We start from the raw sequence: 19,044 nt of genomic DNA on the forward strand, positions 1-19,044 counted from the left end.
GATCCTTTATTTTGTAAATGACAGACCCCTTGATCACTTAGAAAAGTCTTTCTGGGTTATTGCAATCAAAGAATTTATTAAATGCCTGTGTAAAACTCCAAACCATTAAATAAAAAAAAAATCAATAAAAATCAGATCCTTTATTTTGTAAATGACAGACCCCTTGATCACTTAGAAAAGTCTTTCTGGGTTATTGCAATCAAAGAGTTTATTAAATGCCTGTGTGAATCTCCAAACCATTAAATAAATAAAAAATCAATAAAAATCAGATCCTTTATTTTGTAAATGACAGACCCATTGATCACTTAGAAAAGTCTTTCTGGGTTATTGCAATCAAAGAATTTATCAAATGCCTGTGTGAAACTACAAACCATTAAATAAAAAAAGTCAATATATATTTGATCCTTTATTTTGTAAATGAGAGATCCCTTGTTCACTTAGAAAAGTCTTTCTGGGTTATTGCAATCAAAGAATTTTTCAAATGCCTGTGTGAAACTCCAAACCGTTAAATAAAAAAAAAATCAATAAAAATCAGATCCTTTATTTTGTAAATGACAGACCCCTTGATCACTTAAAAGTCTTTCTGGGTTATTGCAATCAAAGAATTTATCAAATGCCTGTGTGAATCTTCAAACCATTAAATAAAGAAAAAATCAATAAAAATCAGATCCTTTATTTTGTAAATGACAAACCCCTTGATCACTTAAAAGTCTTTCTGGGTTATTGCAATCAAAGAATTTATCAAATGCCTGTGTGCAACTCCAAACCATTAAATAAAAAAAGTCAATAAATATTAGATCCTTTATTTTGTAAATGACAAACCCCTTGATCACTTAGAAAAGTCTTTCTGGGTTATTGCAATCAAAGAATTTATTAAATGCCTGTGTGCAACTCCAAACCATTAAATAAAAAAAGTCAATAAATATTGGATCCTTTATTTTGTAAATGACAAACCCCTTGATCACTTAAAAGTCTTTCTGGGTTATTGCAATCAAAGAATTTATCAAATGCCTGTGTGAAACTCCAAACCATTAAATAAAAAAAGTCAATAAATATTAGATAATTTATTTTGTAAATGACAGACCCCTTGATCACTTAGAAAAGTCTTTCTGGGTTATTGCAATCAAAGAATTTATTAAATGCCTGTGTAAAACTCCAAACCATTAAATAAAAAAAAATCAATAAAAATCAGATCCTTTATTTTGTAAATGACAGACCCCTTGATCACTTAGAAAAGTCTTTCTGGGTTATTGCAATCAAAGAATTTATCAAATGCCTGTGTGAATCTCCAAACCATTAAATAAATAAAAAATCAATAAAAATGAGATCCTTTATTTTGTAAATGACAGACCCATTGATCACTTAGAAAAGTCTTTCTGGGTTATTGCAATCAAAGAATTTATCAAATGCCTGTGTGAAACTCCAAACCGTTAAATAAAAAAAAATCAATAAAAATCAGATCCTTTATTTTGTAAATGACAGACCCGTTGATCACTTAGAAAAGTCTTTCTGGGTTATTGCAATCAAAGAATTTATTAAATGCCTGTGTAAAACTCCAAACCATTAAATAAAAAAAATCAATAAAAATCAGATCCTTTATTTTGTAAATGACAGACCCCTTGATCACTTAGAAAAGTCTTTCTGGGTTATTGCAATCAAAGAGTTTATTAAATGCCTGTGTGAATCTCCAAACCATTAAATAAATAAAAAATCAATAAAAATCAGATCCTTTATTTTGTAAATGACAGACCCATTGATCACTTAGAAAAGTCTTTCTGGGTTATTGCAATCAAAGAATTTATCAAATGCCTGTGTGAAACTCCAAAACATTAAATAAAAAAAGTTAATAAATATTTGATCCTTTATTTTGTAAATGACAGATCCCTTGTTCACTTAGAAAAGTCTTTCTGGGTTATTGCAATCAAAGAATTTATCAAATGCCTGTGTGAATCTCCAAACCATTAAATAAAGAAAAAATCAATAAAAATCAGATCCTTTATTTTGTAAATGACAAACCCCTTGATCACTTAAAAGTCTTTCTGGGTTATTGCAATCAAAGAATTTATCAAATGCCTGTGTGCAACTCCAAACCATTAAATAAAAAAGTCAATAAATATTAGATCCTTTATTTTGTAAATGACAAACCCCTTGATCACTTAAAAGTCTTTCTGGGTTATTGCAATCAAAGAATTTATCAAATGCCTGTGTGAAACTCCAAACCATTAAATAAAAAAAGTCAATAAATATTAGATCCTTTATTTTGTAAATGACAGACCCCTTGATCACTTAGAAAAGTCTTTCTGGGTTATTGCAATCGAAGAATTTATTAAATGCCTGTGTAAAACTCCAAACCATTAAATAAAAAAAAATCAATAAAAATCAGATCCTTTATTTTGTAAATGACAGACCCCTTGATCACTTAAAAGTCTTTCTGGGTTATTGCAATCAAAGAATTTATCAAATGCCTGTGTGCAACTCCAAACCATTAAATAAAAAAAGTCAAAAAATATTAGATCCTTTATTTTGTAAATGACAAACCCCTTGATCACTTAAAAGTCTTTCTGGGTTATTGCAATCAAAGAATTTATCAAATGCCTGTGTGAAACTCCAAACCATTAAATAAAAAAAGTCAATAAATATTAGATCCTTTATTTTGTAAATGACAGACCCCTTGATCACTTAGAAAAGTCTTTCTGGGTTATTGCAATCAAAGAATTTATTAAATGCCTGTGTAAAACTCCAAACCATTAAATAAAAAAAATCAATAAAAATCAGATCCTTTATTTTGTAAATGACAGACCCCTTGATCACTTAGAAAAGTCTTTCTGGGTTATTGCAATCAAAGAGTTTATTAAATGCCTGTGTGAATCTCCAAACCATTAAATAAAAAAAAATCAATAAAAATCAGATCCTTTATTTTGTAAATGACAGACCCCTTGATCACTTAAAAGTCTTTCTGGGTTATTGCAATCAAAGAATTTATCAAATGCCTGTGTGCAACTCCAAACCATTAAATAAAAAAAGTCAATAAATATTAGATCCTTTATTTTGTAAATGACAAACCCCTTGATCACTTAAAAGTCTTTCTGGGTTATTGCAATCAAAGAATTTATCAAATGCCTGTGTGAAACTCCAAACCGTTAAATAAAAAAAAATCAATAAAAATCAGATCCTTTATTTTGTAAATGACAGACCCGTTGATCACTTAGAAAAGTCTTTCTGGGTTATTGCAATCAAAGAATTTATTAAATGCCTGTGTGCAACTCCAAACCATTAAATAAAAAAAGTCAATAAATATTAGATCCTTTATTTTGTAAATGACAAACCCCTTGATCACTTAAAAGTCTTTCTGGGTTATTGCAATCAAAGAATTTATCAAATGACTGTGTGAAACTCCAAACCATTAAATAAAAAAAGTCAATAAATATTAGATCCTTTATTTTGTAAATGACAGACCCCTTGATCACTTAGAAAAGTCTTTCTGGGTTATTGCAATCAAAGAATTTATTAAATGCCTGTGTAAAACTCCAAACCATTTAATAAAAAAAAATCAATAAAAATCGGATCCTTTATTTTGTAAATGACAAACCCCTTGATCACTTAAAAGTCTTTCTAGGTTATTGCAATCAAAGAATTTATCAAATGCCTGTGTGAAACTCCAAAACATTAAATAAAAAAAGTTAATAAATATTTGATCCTTTATTTTGTAAATGACAGACCCCTTGATCACTTAAAAGTCTTTCTGGGTTATTGCAATCAAAGAATTTATCAAATGCCTGTGTGAATCTTCAAACCATTAAATAAAGAAAAAATCAATAAAAATCAGATCCTTTATTTTGTAAATGACAAACCCCTTGATCACTTAAAAGTCTTTCTGGGTTATTGCAATCAAAGAATTTATCAAATGCCTGTGTGCAACTCCAAACCATTAAATAAAAAAAGTCAATAAATATTAGATCCTTTATTTTGTAAATGACAAACCCCTTGATCACTTAGAAAAGTCTTTCTGGGTTATTGCAATCAAGGAATTTATTAAATGCCTGTGTGCAACTCCAAACCATTAAATAAAAAAAGTCAATAAATATTAGATCCTTTATTTTGTAAATGACAAACCCCTTGATCACTTAAAAGTCTTTCTGGGTTATTGCAATCAAAGAATTTATCAAATGCCTGTGTGAAACTCCAAACCATTAAATAAAAAAAGTCAATAAATATTAGATCCTTTATTTTGTAAATGACAGACCCCTTGATCACTTAGAAAAGTCTTTCTGGGTTATTGCAATCAAAGAATTTATTAAATGCCTGTGTAAAACTCCAAACCATTAAATAAAAAAAAATCAATAAAAATCAGATCCTTTATTTTGTAAATGACAGACCCCTTGATCACTTAGAAAAGTCTTTCTGGGTTATTGCAATCAAAGAGTTTATTAAATGCCTGTGTGAATCTCCAAACCATTAAATAAATAAAAAATCAATAAAAATGAGATCCTTTATTTTGTAAATGACAGACCCATTGATCACTTAGAAAAGTCTTTCTGGGTTATTGCAATCAAAGAATTTATCAAATGCCTGTGTGAAACTCCAAACCGTTAAATAAAAAAAAATCAATAAAAATCAGATCCTTTATTTTGTAAATGACAGACCCGTTGATCACTTAGAAAAGTCTTTCTTGGTTATTGCAATCAAAGAATTTATTAAATGCCTGTGTAAAACTCCAAACCATTAAATAAAAAAAAATCAATAAAAATCAGATCCTTTATTTTGTAAATGACAGACCCCTTGATCACTTAGAAAAGTCTTTCTGGGTTATTGCAATCAAAGAGTTTATTAAATGCCTGTGTGAATCTCCAAACCATTAAATAAATAAAAAATCAATAAAAATCAGATCCTTTATTTTGTAAATGACAGACCCATTGATCACTTAGAAAAGTTTTTCTGGGTTATTGCAATCAAAGAATTTATCAAATGCCTGTGTGAAACTCCAAAACATTAAATAAAAAAAGTTAATAAATATTTGATCCTTTATTTTGTAAATGACAGATCCCTTGTTCACTTAGAAAAGTCTTTCTGGGTTATTGCAATCAAAGAATTTATCAAATGCCTGTGTGAATCTCCAAACCATTAAATAAAGAAAAAATCAATAAAAATCAGATCCTTTATTTTGTAAATGACAAACCCCTTGATCACTTAAAAGTCTTTCTGGGTTATTGCAATCAAAGAATTTATCAAATGCCTGTGTGCAACTCCAAACCATTAAATAAAAAAAGTCAATAAATATTAGATCCTTTATTTTGTAAATGACAAACCCCTTGATCACTTAAAAGTCTTTCTGGGTTATTGCAATCAAAGAATTTATCAAATGCCTGTGTGAAACTCCAAACCATTAAATAAAAAAAGTCAATAAATATTAGATCCTTTATTTTGTAAATGACAGACCCCTTGATCACTTAGAAAAGTCTTTCTGGGTTATTGCAATCAAAGAATTTATTAAATGCCTGTGTAAAACTCCAAACCATTAAATAAAAAAAAATCAATAAAAATCAGATCCTTTATTTTGTAAATGACAGACCCCTTGATCACTTAAAAGTCTTTCTGGGTTATTGCAATCAAAGAATTTATCAAATGCCTGTGTGCAACTCCAAACCATTAAATAAAAAAAGTCAATAAATATTAGATCCTTTATTTTGTAAATGACAAACCCCTTGATCACTTAAAAGTCTTTCTGGGTTATTGCAATCAAAGAATTTATCAAATGCCTGTGTGAAACTCCAAACCATTAAATAAAAAAAGTCAATAAATATTAGATCCTTTATTTTGTAAATGACAGACCCCTTGATCACTTAGAAAAGTCTTTCTGGGTTATTGCAATCAAAGAATTTATTAAATGCCTGTGTAAAACTCCAAACCATTAAATAAAAAAAAATCAATAAAAATCAGATCCTTTATTTTGTAAATGACAGACCCCTTGATCACTTAGAAAAGTCTTTCTGGGTTATTGCAATCAAAGAGTTTATTAAATGCCTGTGTGAATCTCCAAACCATTAAATAAATAAAAAATCAATAAAAATCAGATCCTTTATTTTGTAAATGACAGACCCATTGATCACTTAGAAAAGTCTTTCTGGGTTATTGCAATCAAAGAATTTATCAAATGCCTGTGTGAAACTCCAAACCGTTAAATAAAAAAAATCAATAAAAATCAGATCCTTTATTTTGTAAATGACAGACCCGTTGATCACTTAGAAAAGTCTTTCTGGGTTATTGCAATCAAAGAATTTATTAAATGCCTGTGTGCAACTCCAAACCATTAAATAAAAAAAGTCAATAAATATTAGATCCTTTATTTTGTAAATGACAAACCCCTTGATCACTTAAAAGTCTTTCTAGGTTATTGCAATCAAAGAATTTAACAAATGCCTGTGTGAAACTCCAAAACATTAAATAAAAAAAGTTAATAAATATTTGATCCTTTATTTTGTAAATGACAGACCCCTTGATCACTTAAAAGTCTTTCTGGGTTATTGCAATCAAAGAATTTTTCAAATGCCTGTGTGAAACTCCAAACCGTTAAATAAAAAAAAATCAATAAAAATCAGATCCTTTATTTTGTAAATGACAGACCCCTTGATCACTTAAAAGTCTTTCTAGGTTATTGCAATCAAAAAATTTTTCAAATGCCTGTGTGAAACTCCAAACCGTTAAATAAAAAAAATCAGATCCTTTATTTTGTAAATGACAGACCCCTTGATCACTTAAAAGTCTTTCTGGGTTATTGCAATCAAAGAATTTATCAAATGCCTGTGTGAATCTCCAAACCATTAAATAAAGAAAAAATCAATAAAAATCAGATCCTTTATTTTGTAAATGACAAACCCCTTGATCACTTAAAAGTCTTTCTGGGTTATTGCAATCAAAGAATTTATCAAATGCCTGTGTGAAACTCCAAACCATTAAATAAAAAAAGTCAATAAATATTAGATCCTTTATTTTGTAAATGACAGACCCCTTGATCACTTAGAAAAGTCTTTCTGGGTTATTGCAATCAAAGAATTTATTAAATGCCTGTGTAAAACTCCAAACCATTAAATAAAAAAAAATCAATAAAAATCAGATCCTTTATTTTGTAAATGACAGACCCCTTGATCACTTAAAAGTCTTTCTGGGTTATTGCAATCAAAGAATTTATCAAATGCCTGTGTGCAACTCCAAACCATTAAATAAAAAAGTCAATAAATATTAGATCAAAGAATTTAAAAGTCTATTAGATCCTTTTTTATAAATGACAGCCCCCTTGATCACTTAGAAAAGTCTTTCTGGGTTATTGCAATCAAAGAATTTATCAAATGCCTGTGTGAAACTCCAAACCGTTAAATAAAAAAAATCAATAAAAATCAGATCCTTTATTTTGTAAATGACAGACCCCTTGATCACTTAAAAGTCTTTCTGGGTTATTGCAATCAAAGAATTTATCAAATGCCTGTGTGCAACTCCAAACCATTAAATAAAAAAAGTCAATAAATATTAGATCCTTTATTTTGTAAATGACAAACCCCTTGATCACTTAAAAGTCTTTCTAGGTTATTGCAATCAAAGAATTTAACAAATGCCTGTGTGAAACTCCAAAACATTAAATAAAAAAAGTTAATAAATATTTGATCCTTTATTTTGTAAATGACAGACCCCTTGATCACTTAAAAGTCTTTCTGGGTTATTGCAATCAAAGAATTTATCAAATGCCTGTGTGAAACTCCAAACCATTAAATAAAAAAAGTCAATAAATATTAGATCCTTTATTTTGTAAATGACAGACCCCTTGATCACTTAGAAAAGTCTTTCTGGGTTATTGCAATCAAAGAGTTTATTAAATGCCTGTGTGAATCTCCAAACCATTAAATAAATAAAAAAAGTCAATAAATATTAGATCCTTTATTTTGTAAATGACAAACCCCTTGATCACTTAAAAGTCTTTCTGGGTTATTGCAATCAAAGAATTTATCAAATGCCTGTGTGAAACTCCAAACCATTAAATAAAAAAAGTCAATAAATATTAGATCTTTTATTTTGCAAATGACAGACCCCTTGATCACTTAGAAAAGTCTTTCTGGGTTATTGCAATCAAAGAATTTATTAAATGCCTGTGTAAAACTCCAAACCATTAAATAAAAAAAAATCAATAAAAATCAGATCCTTTATTTTGTAAATGACAGACCCCTTGATCACTTAGAAAAGTCTTTCTGGGTTTCTGCAATCAAAGAGTTTATTAAATGCCTGTGTGAATCTCCAAACCATTAAATAAATAAAAAATCAATAAAAATCAGATCCTTTATTTTGTAAATGACAGACCCATTGATCACTTAGAAAAGTCTTTCTGGGTTATTGCAATCAAAGAATTCATCAAATGCCTGTGTGAAACTCTAAACCATTAAATAAAAAAAAGTCAATAAATATTAGAACCTTTATTTTGTAAATGACATACCCCTTGATCACTTAGAAAAGTCTTTCTGGGTTATTGCAATCAAAGAATTTATCAAATGCCTGTGTGAATCTCCAAACCATTAAATAAAAAAAAATCAATAAAAATCAGATCCTTTATTTTGTAAATGACAAACCCCTTGATCACTTAAAAGTCTTTCTGGGTTATTGCAATCAAAGAATTTATCAAATGCCTGTGTGCAACTCCAAACCATTAAATAAAAAAAGTCAATAAATATTAGATCCTTTATTTTGTAAATGACAGACCCCTTGATCACTTAGAAAGGTCTTTCTGGGTTATTGCAATCAAAGAATTTATCAAATGCCTGTGTGAAACTAAAAACCATTAAATAAAAAAAAATCAATAAAAATCAGATCCTTTATTTTGTAAATGACAGACCCCTTGATCACTTAGAAAAGTCTTTCTGGGTTATTGCAATCAAAGAGTTTATTAAATGCCTGTGTGAATCTCCAAACCATTAAATAAATAAAAAATCAATAAAAATCAGATCCTTTATTTTGTAAATGACAGACCCATTGATCACTTAGAAAAGTCTTTCTGGGTTATTGCAATCAAAGAATTTATCAAATGCCTGTGTGAAACTCCAAACCGTTAAATAAAAAAAAATCAATAAAAATCAGATCCTTTATTTTGTAAATGACAGACCCGTTGATCACTTAGAGAAGTCTTTCTGGGTTATTGCAATCAAAGAATTTATTAAATGCCTGTGTGCAACTCCAAACCATTAAATAAAAAAAGTCAATAAATATTAGATCCTTTATTTTGTAAATGACAAACCCCTTGATCACTTAAAAGTCTTTCTGGGTTATTGCAATCAAAGAATTTATCAAATGCCTGTGTGAAACTCCAAACCATTAAATAAAAAAGGTCAATAAATATTAGATCCTTTATTTTGTAAATGACAGACCCCTTGATCACTTAGAAAAGTCTTTCTGGGTTATTGCAATCAAAGAATTTATTAAATGCCTGTGTAAAACTCCAAACCATTAAATAAAAAAAAATCAATAAAAATCAGATCCTTTATTTTGTAAATGACAGACCCCTTGATCACTTAGAAAAGTCTTTCTGGGTTATTGCAATCAAAGAGTTTATTAAATGCCTGTGTGAATCTCCAAACCATTAAATAAATAAAAAATCAATAAAAATCAGATCCTTTATTTTGTAAATGACAGACCCATTGATCACTTAGAAAAGTCTTTCTGGGTTATTGCAATCAAAGAATTTATCAAATGCCTGTGTGAAACTACAAACCATTAAATAAAAAAAGTCAATATATATTTGATCCTTTATTTTGTAAATGACAGATCCCTTGTTCACTTAGAAAAGTCTTTCTGGGTTATTGCAATCAAAGAATTTTTCAAATGCCTGTGTGAAACTCCAAACCGTTAAATAAAAAAAAAATCAATAAAAATCAGATCCTTTATTTTGTAAATGACAGACCCCTTGATCACTTAAAAGTCTTTCTAGGTTATTGCAATCAAAGAATTTATCAAATGCCTGTGTGAAACTCCAAAACATTAAATAAAAAAAGTTAATAAATATTTGATCCTTTATTTTGTAAATGACAGACCCCTTGATCACTTAAAAGTCTTTCTGGGTTATTGCAATCAAAGAATTTATCAAATGCCTGTGTGCAACTCCAAACCATTAAATAAAAAAGTCAATAAATATTAGATCCTTTATTTTGTAAATGACAAACCCCTTGATCACTTAAAAGTCTTTCTGGGTTATTGCAATCAAAGAATTTATCCAAACCATTAAATAAAAAAAAATCAATAAAAATCAGATCCTTTATTTTGTAAATGACAGACCCCTTGATCACTTAAAAGTCTTTCTGGGTTATTGCAATCAAAGAATTTATCAAATGCCTGTGTGCAACTCCAAACCATTAAATAAAAAAAGTCAATAAATATTAGATCCTTTATTTTGTAAATGACAGACCCCTTGATCACTTAGAAAAGTCTTTCTGGGTTATTGCAATCAAAGAGTTTATTAAATGCCTGTGTGAATCTCCAAACCATGAAACTCCAAAGCATTAGTCAATAAATATTAGATCCTTTATTTTGTAAATCTTGATCACTTAGAAAAGTCTTTCTGGGTTATTGCAATCAAAGAATTTATTATGCCTGTGTAAAACTCCAAACCATTAAATAAAAAAAAATCAATAAAAATCAGATAGTTATTGCAATCAAAGAATTTATCAAATGCCTGTGTGCAACTCCAAACCATTAAATAAAAAAAGTCAATAAATATTAGATCCTTTATTTTGTAAATGACAGACCCCTTGATCACTTTATTGCAATCAAAGAGTTTATTAAATGCCTGTGTGAATCTCCAAACCATTAAATAAATAAAAAAAGTCAATAAATATTAGATCCTTTATTTTGTAAATGACAAACCCCTTGATCACTTAAAAGTCTTTCTGGGTTATTGCAATCAAAGAATTTATCAAATGCCTGTGTGAAACTCCAAACCATTAAATAAATAAAAAAAGTCAATAAATATTAGATCCTTTATTTTGTAAATGACAAACCCCTTGATCACTTAAAAGTCTTTCTGGGTTATTGCAATCAAAGAATTTATCAAATGCCTGTGTGAAACTCCAAACCATTAAATAAAAAAAGTCAATAAATATTAGATCCTTTATTTTGTAAATGACAAACCCCTTGATCACTTAAAAGTCTTTCTAGGTTATTGCAATCAAAGAATTTATTAAATGCCTGTGTAAAACTCCAAACCATTAAATAAAAAAAATCAATAAAAATCAGATCCTTTATTTTGTAAATGACAGACCCCTTGATCACTTAGAAAAGTCTTTCTGGGTTATTGCAATCAAAGAGTTTATTAAATGCCTGTGTGAATCTCCAAACCATTAAATAAATAAAAAAAGTCAATAAATATTAGATCCTTTATTTTGTAAATGACAAACCCCTTGATCACTTAAAAGTCTTTCTGGGTTATTGCAATCAAAGAATTTATCAAATGCCTGTGTGAAACTCCAAACCATTAAATAAAAAAAGTCAATAAATATTAGATCCTTTATTTTGTAAATGACAAACCCCTTGATCACTTGAAAGTCTTTCTAGGTTATTGCAATCAAAGAATTTATTAAATGCCTGTGTAAAACCCCTTGATCACTTAAAAACCATTAAATAAAAAAAAATCAATAAAAATCAGATCCTTTATTTTGTAAATGACAGACCCCTTGATCACTTAAAAGTCTTTCTGGGTTATTGAAATCAAAGAATTTATCAAATGCCTGTGTGCAACTCCAAACCATTAAATAAAAAAAGTCAATAAATATTAGATCCTTTATTTTGTAAATGACAGACCCCTTGATCACTTAGAAAAGTCTTTCTGGGTTATTGCAATCAAAGAGTTTATTAAATGCCTGTGTGAATCTCCAAACCATTAAATAAATAAAAAAAGTCAATAAATATTAGATCCTTTATTTTGTAAATGACAGACCCCTTGATCACTTAAAAGTCTTTCTGGGTTATTGCAATCAAAGAATTTATCAAATGCCTGTGTGAATCTCCAAACCATTAAATAAAGAAAAAATCAATAAAAATCAGATCCTTTATTTTGTAAATGACAAACCCCTTGATCACTTAAAAGTCTTTCTGGGTTATTGCAATCAAAGAATTTATCAAATGCCTGTGTGCAACTCCAAACCATTAAATAAAAAAAGTCAATAAATATTAGATCCTTTATTTTGTAAATGACAAACCCCTTGATCACTTAAAAGTCTTTCTGGGTTATTGCAATCAAAGAATTTATCAAATGCCTGTGTGAAACTCCAAACCATTAAATAAAAAAAGTCAATAAATATTAGATCCTTTATTTTGTAAATGACAGACCCCTTGATCACTTAGAAAAGTCTTTCTGGGTTATTGCAATCAAAGAATTTATTAAATGCCTGTGTAAAACTCCAAACCATTAAATAAAAAAAAATCAATAAAAATCAGATCCTTTATTTTGTAAATGACAGACCCCTTGATCACTTAAAAGTCTTTCTGGGTTATTGCAATCAAAGAATTTATCAAATGCCTGTGTGCAACTCCAAACCATTAAATAAATAAAAAAAGTCTTGATCACTTAAAAGTCTTTCTGGGTTATTGCAATCAAAGAATTTATCAAATGCCTGTGTACTCCAAACCATTAAATAAAAAAAGTCAATAAATATTAGATCCTTTATTTTGTAAATGACAGACCCCTTGATCACTTAGAAAAGTCTTTCTGGGTTATTGCAATCAAAGAGTTTATTAAATGCCTGTGTGAATCTCCAAACCATTAAATAAATAAAAAAAGTCAATAAATATTAGATCCTTTATTTTGTAAATGACAAACCCCTTGATCACTTAGAAAAGTCTTTCTGGGTTATTGCAATCAAAGAATTTATCAAATGCCTGTGTGAAACTCCAAACCATTAAATAAAAAAAGTCAATAAATATTAGATCCTTTATTTTGTAAAAGACAAACCCCTTGATCACTTAGAAAAGTCTTTCTGGGTTATTGCAATCAAAGAATTTATCAAATGCTTGTGTGAAACTCCAAACCGTTAAATAAAAAAAAAATCAATAAAAATCAGATCCTTTATTTTGTAAATGACAGACCTCGTTATCACTTAGAAAAGTCTTTCTGGGTTATTGCAATCAAAGAATTTATCAAATGCCTGTGTGAAACTCCAAACCATTAAAAAAAAAAAGGTAAAAAATTTTAGATCCTTTATTTTGTAAATGACAAACCCCTTGATCACTTAGAAAAGTCTTTCTGGGTTATTGCAATCAAAGAATTTATCAAATGCCTGTGTGAAACTCCAAACCGTTAAATAAAAAAAAAATCAATAAAAATCAGATCCTTTATTTTGTAAATGACAGACCCCTTGATCACTTAAAAGTCTTTCTGGGTTATTGCAATCAAAGAATTTATCAAATGCCTGTGTGAAACTCCAAACCATTAAATAAAAAAAGTCAATAAATATTTTATCCTTTATCTTGTAAATGACAGACCCCTTGATCACTTAGAAAAGTCTTTCTGGGTTATTGCAATCAAAGAATTCATCAAATGCCTGTGTGAGACTCTAAACCATTAAATAAAAAAAAGTCAATAAATATTAGAACCCTTATTTTGTAAATGACATACCCCTTGATCACTTAGAAAAGTCTTTCTGGGTTATTGCAATCAAAGAATTTATTAAATGCCTGTGTGAAACTCCAAACCGTTAAATTAAAAAAAAATCAATAAAAATCAGATCCTTTATTTTGTAAATGACAGACCCCTTGATCACTTAAAAGTCTTTCTGGGTTATTGGAATCAAAGAATTTATCAAATTCCTGTGTGAAACTCCAAACCGTTAAATAAAAAAAATCAATAAAAATCAGATCCTTTATTTTGTAAATGACAGACCCCTTGATCACTTAGAAAACTCTTTCTGGGTTATTGCAATCAAGGAATTTATCAAATTCCTGTGTGAAACTCCAAACCGTTAAATAAAAGAAAATCAATAAAAATCAGATCCTTTATTTTGTAAATGACAGACCCCTTGATCACTTAAAAAAGTCTTTCTGGGTTATTGCAATCAAAGAATTTATCAAATGCATGTGTGAAACTACAAACCATTAAATAAAAAAGTCAATATATATTTGATCCTGTATCTTGTAAATGACAGATCCCTTGTTCACTTAGAAAAGTCTTTCTGGGTTATTGCAATCAAAGAATTTTTCAAATGCCTGTGTGAAACTCCAAACCGTTAAATAAAAAAAAATCAATAAAAATCAGATCCTTTATTTTGTAAATGACAGACCCCTTGATCACTTAAAAGTCTTTCTAGGTTATTGCAATCAAAGAATTTATCAAATGCCTGTGTGAAACTCCAAAACATTAAATAAAAAAAGTTAATAAATATTTGATCCTTTATTTTGTAAATGACAGACCCCTTGATCACTTAAAAGTCTTTCTGGGTTATTGCAATCAAAGAATTTATCAAATGCCTGTGTGAAACTCCAAACCATTAAATAAAAAAAAATCAATAAAAATCAGATCTTTTATTTTGTAAATGACAAACCCCTTGATCACTTAAAAGTCTTTCTGGGTTATTGCAATCAAAGAATTTATCAAATGCCTGTGTGCAACTCCAAACCATTAAATAAAAAAAGTCAATAAATATTAGATCCTTTATTTTGTAAATGACAGACCCCTTGATCACTTACAAGTCTTTTTGGGTTATTGCAATCAAAGAATTTATCAAATGCCTGTGTGAAACTCCAAACCATTAAATAAAAAAAGTCAATAGATATTAGATCCTTTATTTTGTAAATGACAGACCCCTTGATCACTTAGAAAAGTCTTTCTGGGTTATTGCAATCAAAGAATTTATTAAATGCCTGTGTAAAACTCTAAACCATTAAATAAAAAAAAATCAATAAAAATCAGATCCTTTATTTTGTAAATGACAGACCCCTTGATCACTTAGAAAAGTCTTTCTGGGTTATTGCAATCAAAGAGTTTATTAAATTCCTGTGTGAAACTCCAAACCATTAAATAAATAAAAAATCAATAAAAATCAGATCCTTTATTTTGTAAATGACAGACCCCTTGATCACTTAGAAAAGTCTTTCTGGGTTATTGCAATCAAAGAATTTATCAAATGCCTGTGTGAAACTCCAAACCGTTAAATAAAAAAAATCAATAAAAATCAGATCCTTCATTTTGTAAATGACAGACCCGTTGATCACTTAGAAAAGTCTTTCTGGTTTATTGCAATCAAAGAATTTATCAAATGCCTGTGTGAAACTCCAAACCATTAAATAAAAAAAGTCAATAAATATTAGATCCTTTATTTTGTAAATGACAGACCCCTTGATCACTTAGAAAAGTCTTTCTGGGTTATTGCAATCAAAGAATTTATCAAATGCCTGTGTGAAACTCCAAACCATTAAATAAAAAAGTCAATAAATATTAGATCCTTTATTTTGTAAATGACAGACCCCTTGATCACTTAGAAAAGTCTTTCTGGGTTATTGCAATCAAAGAACTTATTAAATGCCTGTGTGAAACTCCAAAACATTAAATAGAAAAAGTTAATAAATATTTGATCCTTTATTTTGTAAATGACAGACCCCTTGATCACTTAAAAGTCTATCTGGGTTATTGCAATCAAAGAATTTATCAAATGCCTGTGTGAAACTCCAAACCATTAAATAAAAAAAGTCAATAAATATTTGATCCTTTATTTTGTAAATGACAGACCCCTTGATCACTTAAAAGTCTCTTTGGGTTATTGCAATCAAAGAATTTATCAAATGCCTGTGTGAAACTCCAAACCGTTAAATTAAAAAAAAAATGAAAATCAGATCCTTCATTTTGTAAATGACAGACCCCTTGATCACTTAAAAGTCTTTCTGGGTTATTGCAATCAAAGAATTTATCAAATGCCTGTGTGAGACTCCAAACCATTAAATAAAAAAAGTCAATAAATATTTGATCCTTTATCTTGTAAATGACAGACCCCTTGATCACTTAGAAAAGTCTTTCTGGGTTATTGCAATCAAAGAATTCATCAAATGCCTGTGTGAGACTCTAAACCATTAAATAAAAAAAAGTCAATAAATATTAGAACCTTTATTTTGTAAATGACATACCCCTTGATCACTTAGAAAAGTCTTTCTGGGTTATTGCAATCAAAGAACCTATTAAATGCCTGTGTGAAACTCCAAAACATTAAATAAAAAAAGTTAATAAATATTTGATCCTTTATTTTGTAAATGACAGACCCCTTGATCACTTAAAAGTCTTTCTGGGTTATTGCAATCAAAGAATTTATCAAATGCCTGTGTGAAACTCCAAACCATTAAATAAAAAAAAATCAATAAAAATCAGATCCTTTATTTTGTAAATGACAAACCCCTTGATCACTTAAAAGTCTTTCTGGGTTATTGCAATCAAAGAATTTATCAAATGCCTGTGTGAAACTCCAAACCATTAAATAAAAAAAGTCAATAAATATTTGATCCTTTATTTTGTAAATGACAGACCCCTTGATCACTTAAAAGTCTTTCTGGGTTATTGCAATCAAAGAATTTATCAAATGCCTGTGTGAAACTCCAAACGATTAAATAAAGAAAAGTGAATAAATATCAGATCCTTTATTTTGTAAATGACAGACCCCTTGATCACTTAAAAAAGTCTTTCTGGGTTATTGGAATCAAAGAATCTATCAAATTCCTGTGTGAAACTCCAAACCGTTAAATAAAAAAAATCAATAAAAATCAGATCCTTTATTTTGTAAATGACAGACCCCTTGATCACTTAGAAAAGTCTTTCTGGGTTATTGCAATCAAGGAATTTACCAAATGCCTGTGTGAATCTCCAAACCATTAAATAAAAAAAAAATCAATAAAAATCAGATCCTTCATTTTGTAAATGACAGACCCCTTGATCACTTAAAAAAGTCTTTCTGGGTTATTGCAATCAAAGAATTTATTAAATGCCTGTGTAAAACTCCAAACCATTAAATAAAAAAAAATCAATAAAAATCAGATCCTTTATTTTGAATTTGAAATCAATAAAAATCAGATCCTTTATTTTGTAAATGACAAACCCCTTGATCACTTAAAAGTCTTTCTGGGTTATTGCAATCAAGGAATTTATCAAATGCCTGTGTGCAACTCCAAACCATTAAATAAAAAAAGTCAATAAATATTAGATCCTTTATTTTGTAAATGACAGACCCATTGATCACTTAGAAAAGTCTTTCTGGGTTATTGCAATCAAAGAACTTATTAAATGCCTGTGTGAAACTCCAAACCGTTAAATTAAAAAAAAAATCAATAAAAATCAGATCCTTTATTTTGTAAATGACAGACCCCTTGATCACTTAAAAGTCTCTCTGGGTTATTGCAATCAAAGAATTTATCAAATGCCTGTGTGAAACTCCAAACGATTAAATAAAGAAAAGTAAATAAATACTAGATCCTTTATTTTGTAAATGACAGACCCCTTGATCACTTAAAAAAGTCTTTCTGGGTTATTGCAATCAAGGAATTTATCAAATGCCTGTGTGAAACTCCAAACCATTAAATAAAAAAAAATCAATAAAAATCAGATCCTTCATTTTGTAAATGACAGACCCCTTGATCACTTAAAAAAGTCTTTCTGGGTTATTGCAATCAAAGAATTTATCAAATGCCTGTGTGAAACTCCAAACCATTAAATAAAAAAAGTCAATAAATATTTGATCCTGTATTTTGTAAATGACAGATCCCTTCTTCACTTAGAAAAGTCTTTCTGGGTTATTGCAATCAAAGAATTTTTCAAATGCCTGTGTGCAACTCCAAACCATTAAATAAAAAAAGTCAATAAATATTTGATCCTTTATTTTGTAAATGACAGATCCCTTGATCACTTAAAAGTCTTTCTGGGTTATTGCAATCAAAGAATTTATCAAATGCCTCTGTGAAACTCCAAACCGTTAAATAAAAAAAATCAGATCCTTTATGATCGCGCCAGCTCTTAATAACTGCCACACTAATTTGAATTCAAACGCATCATCCTCAATCCTACTGAAAATCCCATCAACCAATCTATGCATTTCTAGCAGTCTGGGATAAAAGCGCACTGGCCAATGAGATGTCGCCACGGCCTCAGTGTCCCGACTATAAAAGCCGTTGCGCGGACTGCCCAGATCTCTTACCCAAGTACTCATACGCACTGACTCTCTTACGCCGTTCCTTATAATTAAAAGAAAGTCCGTAGAATTAAAAGTTGAAATTTTTATTAATTAAATTAGTCAAATAAATACAATTGTTGAAGTGAAATAAAGCTCTTTATTCGCGAGTGACTGTGCAAGTTCTCCACCGTCGCCAGCCCATTTGGCCCCCCTCAAGCTGCACGTGGACATCATCCGGAGGAAAAGAATTCGGTCAGCTTCGACCCGAATCCTCACTTTTCCTCTATATCCAGGTGTGTTCAAGTGCTTCACGAGGCTCCCAGCTGCTTCCCGGAACTCGTGCTAATTCTCATCTATCCCTCAGGTGTGTTCAAGTGCTTCACGAGGCTCCCAGCTGCTTCCCGGAACTCGTGTTAATTCTCATCTATCCCTCAGGTGAATATCCCTTCACAATTGGCGCCAAGACCGTGTGGCGTCAACATATGGTCCTTCTTGCCTAGGACTGGGCCCAACTGTAGTCTCTCCTGCCTTGGACTGAGGCTTGCCTACTACCCGAGTCCGCCAGCATCTTCTCCAAGAGTTCAGAATCAACTCATCCTCCAGTTCAGCGCCGCATAGGAATTCTCCAATTTCTCCAGCCTGAGCTTTTCCACCTCCTCGAAGTCATCTCGTCTTTCCGGTCTTATCTGCGAAAAACAGAGACTTCACTACTCGATTCTGGACATCACACTCACACTACCAAAGGGCACCACAAAAAGCACCTGATTGTACACTCAGCAAAATCGTGAGTCAATTCCATTTACTCATTCCAGTGCTAATCAAGTGAACACGCGATACAATCAGTGCTAGTCCCTCCCATTTCTCAAGTTATTCCCTCGAA

The sequence above is a fragment of the Phlebotomus papatasi genome, unplaced genomic scaffold, assembly GCF_024763615.1.
Source record: "Phlebotomus papatasi isolate M1 unplaced genomic scaffold, Ppap_2.1 HiC_scaffold_35, whole genome shotgun sequence".
Lineage (NCBI taxonomy): Eukaryota > Metazoa > Arthropoda > Insecta > Diptera > Psychodidae > Phlebotomus > Phlebotomus papatasi.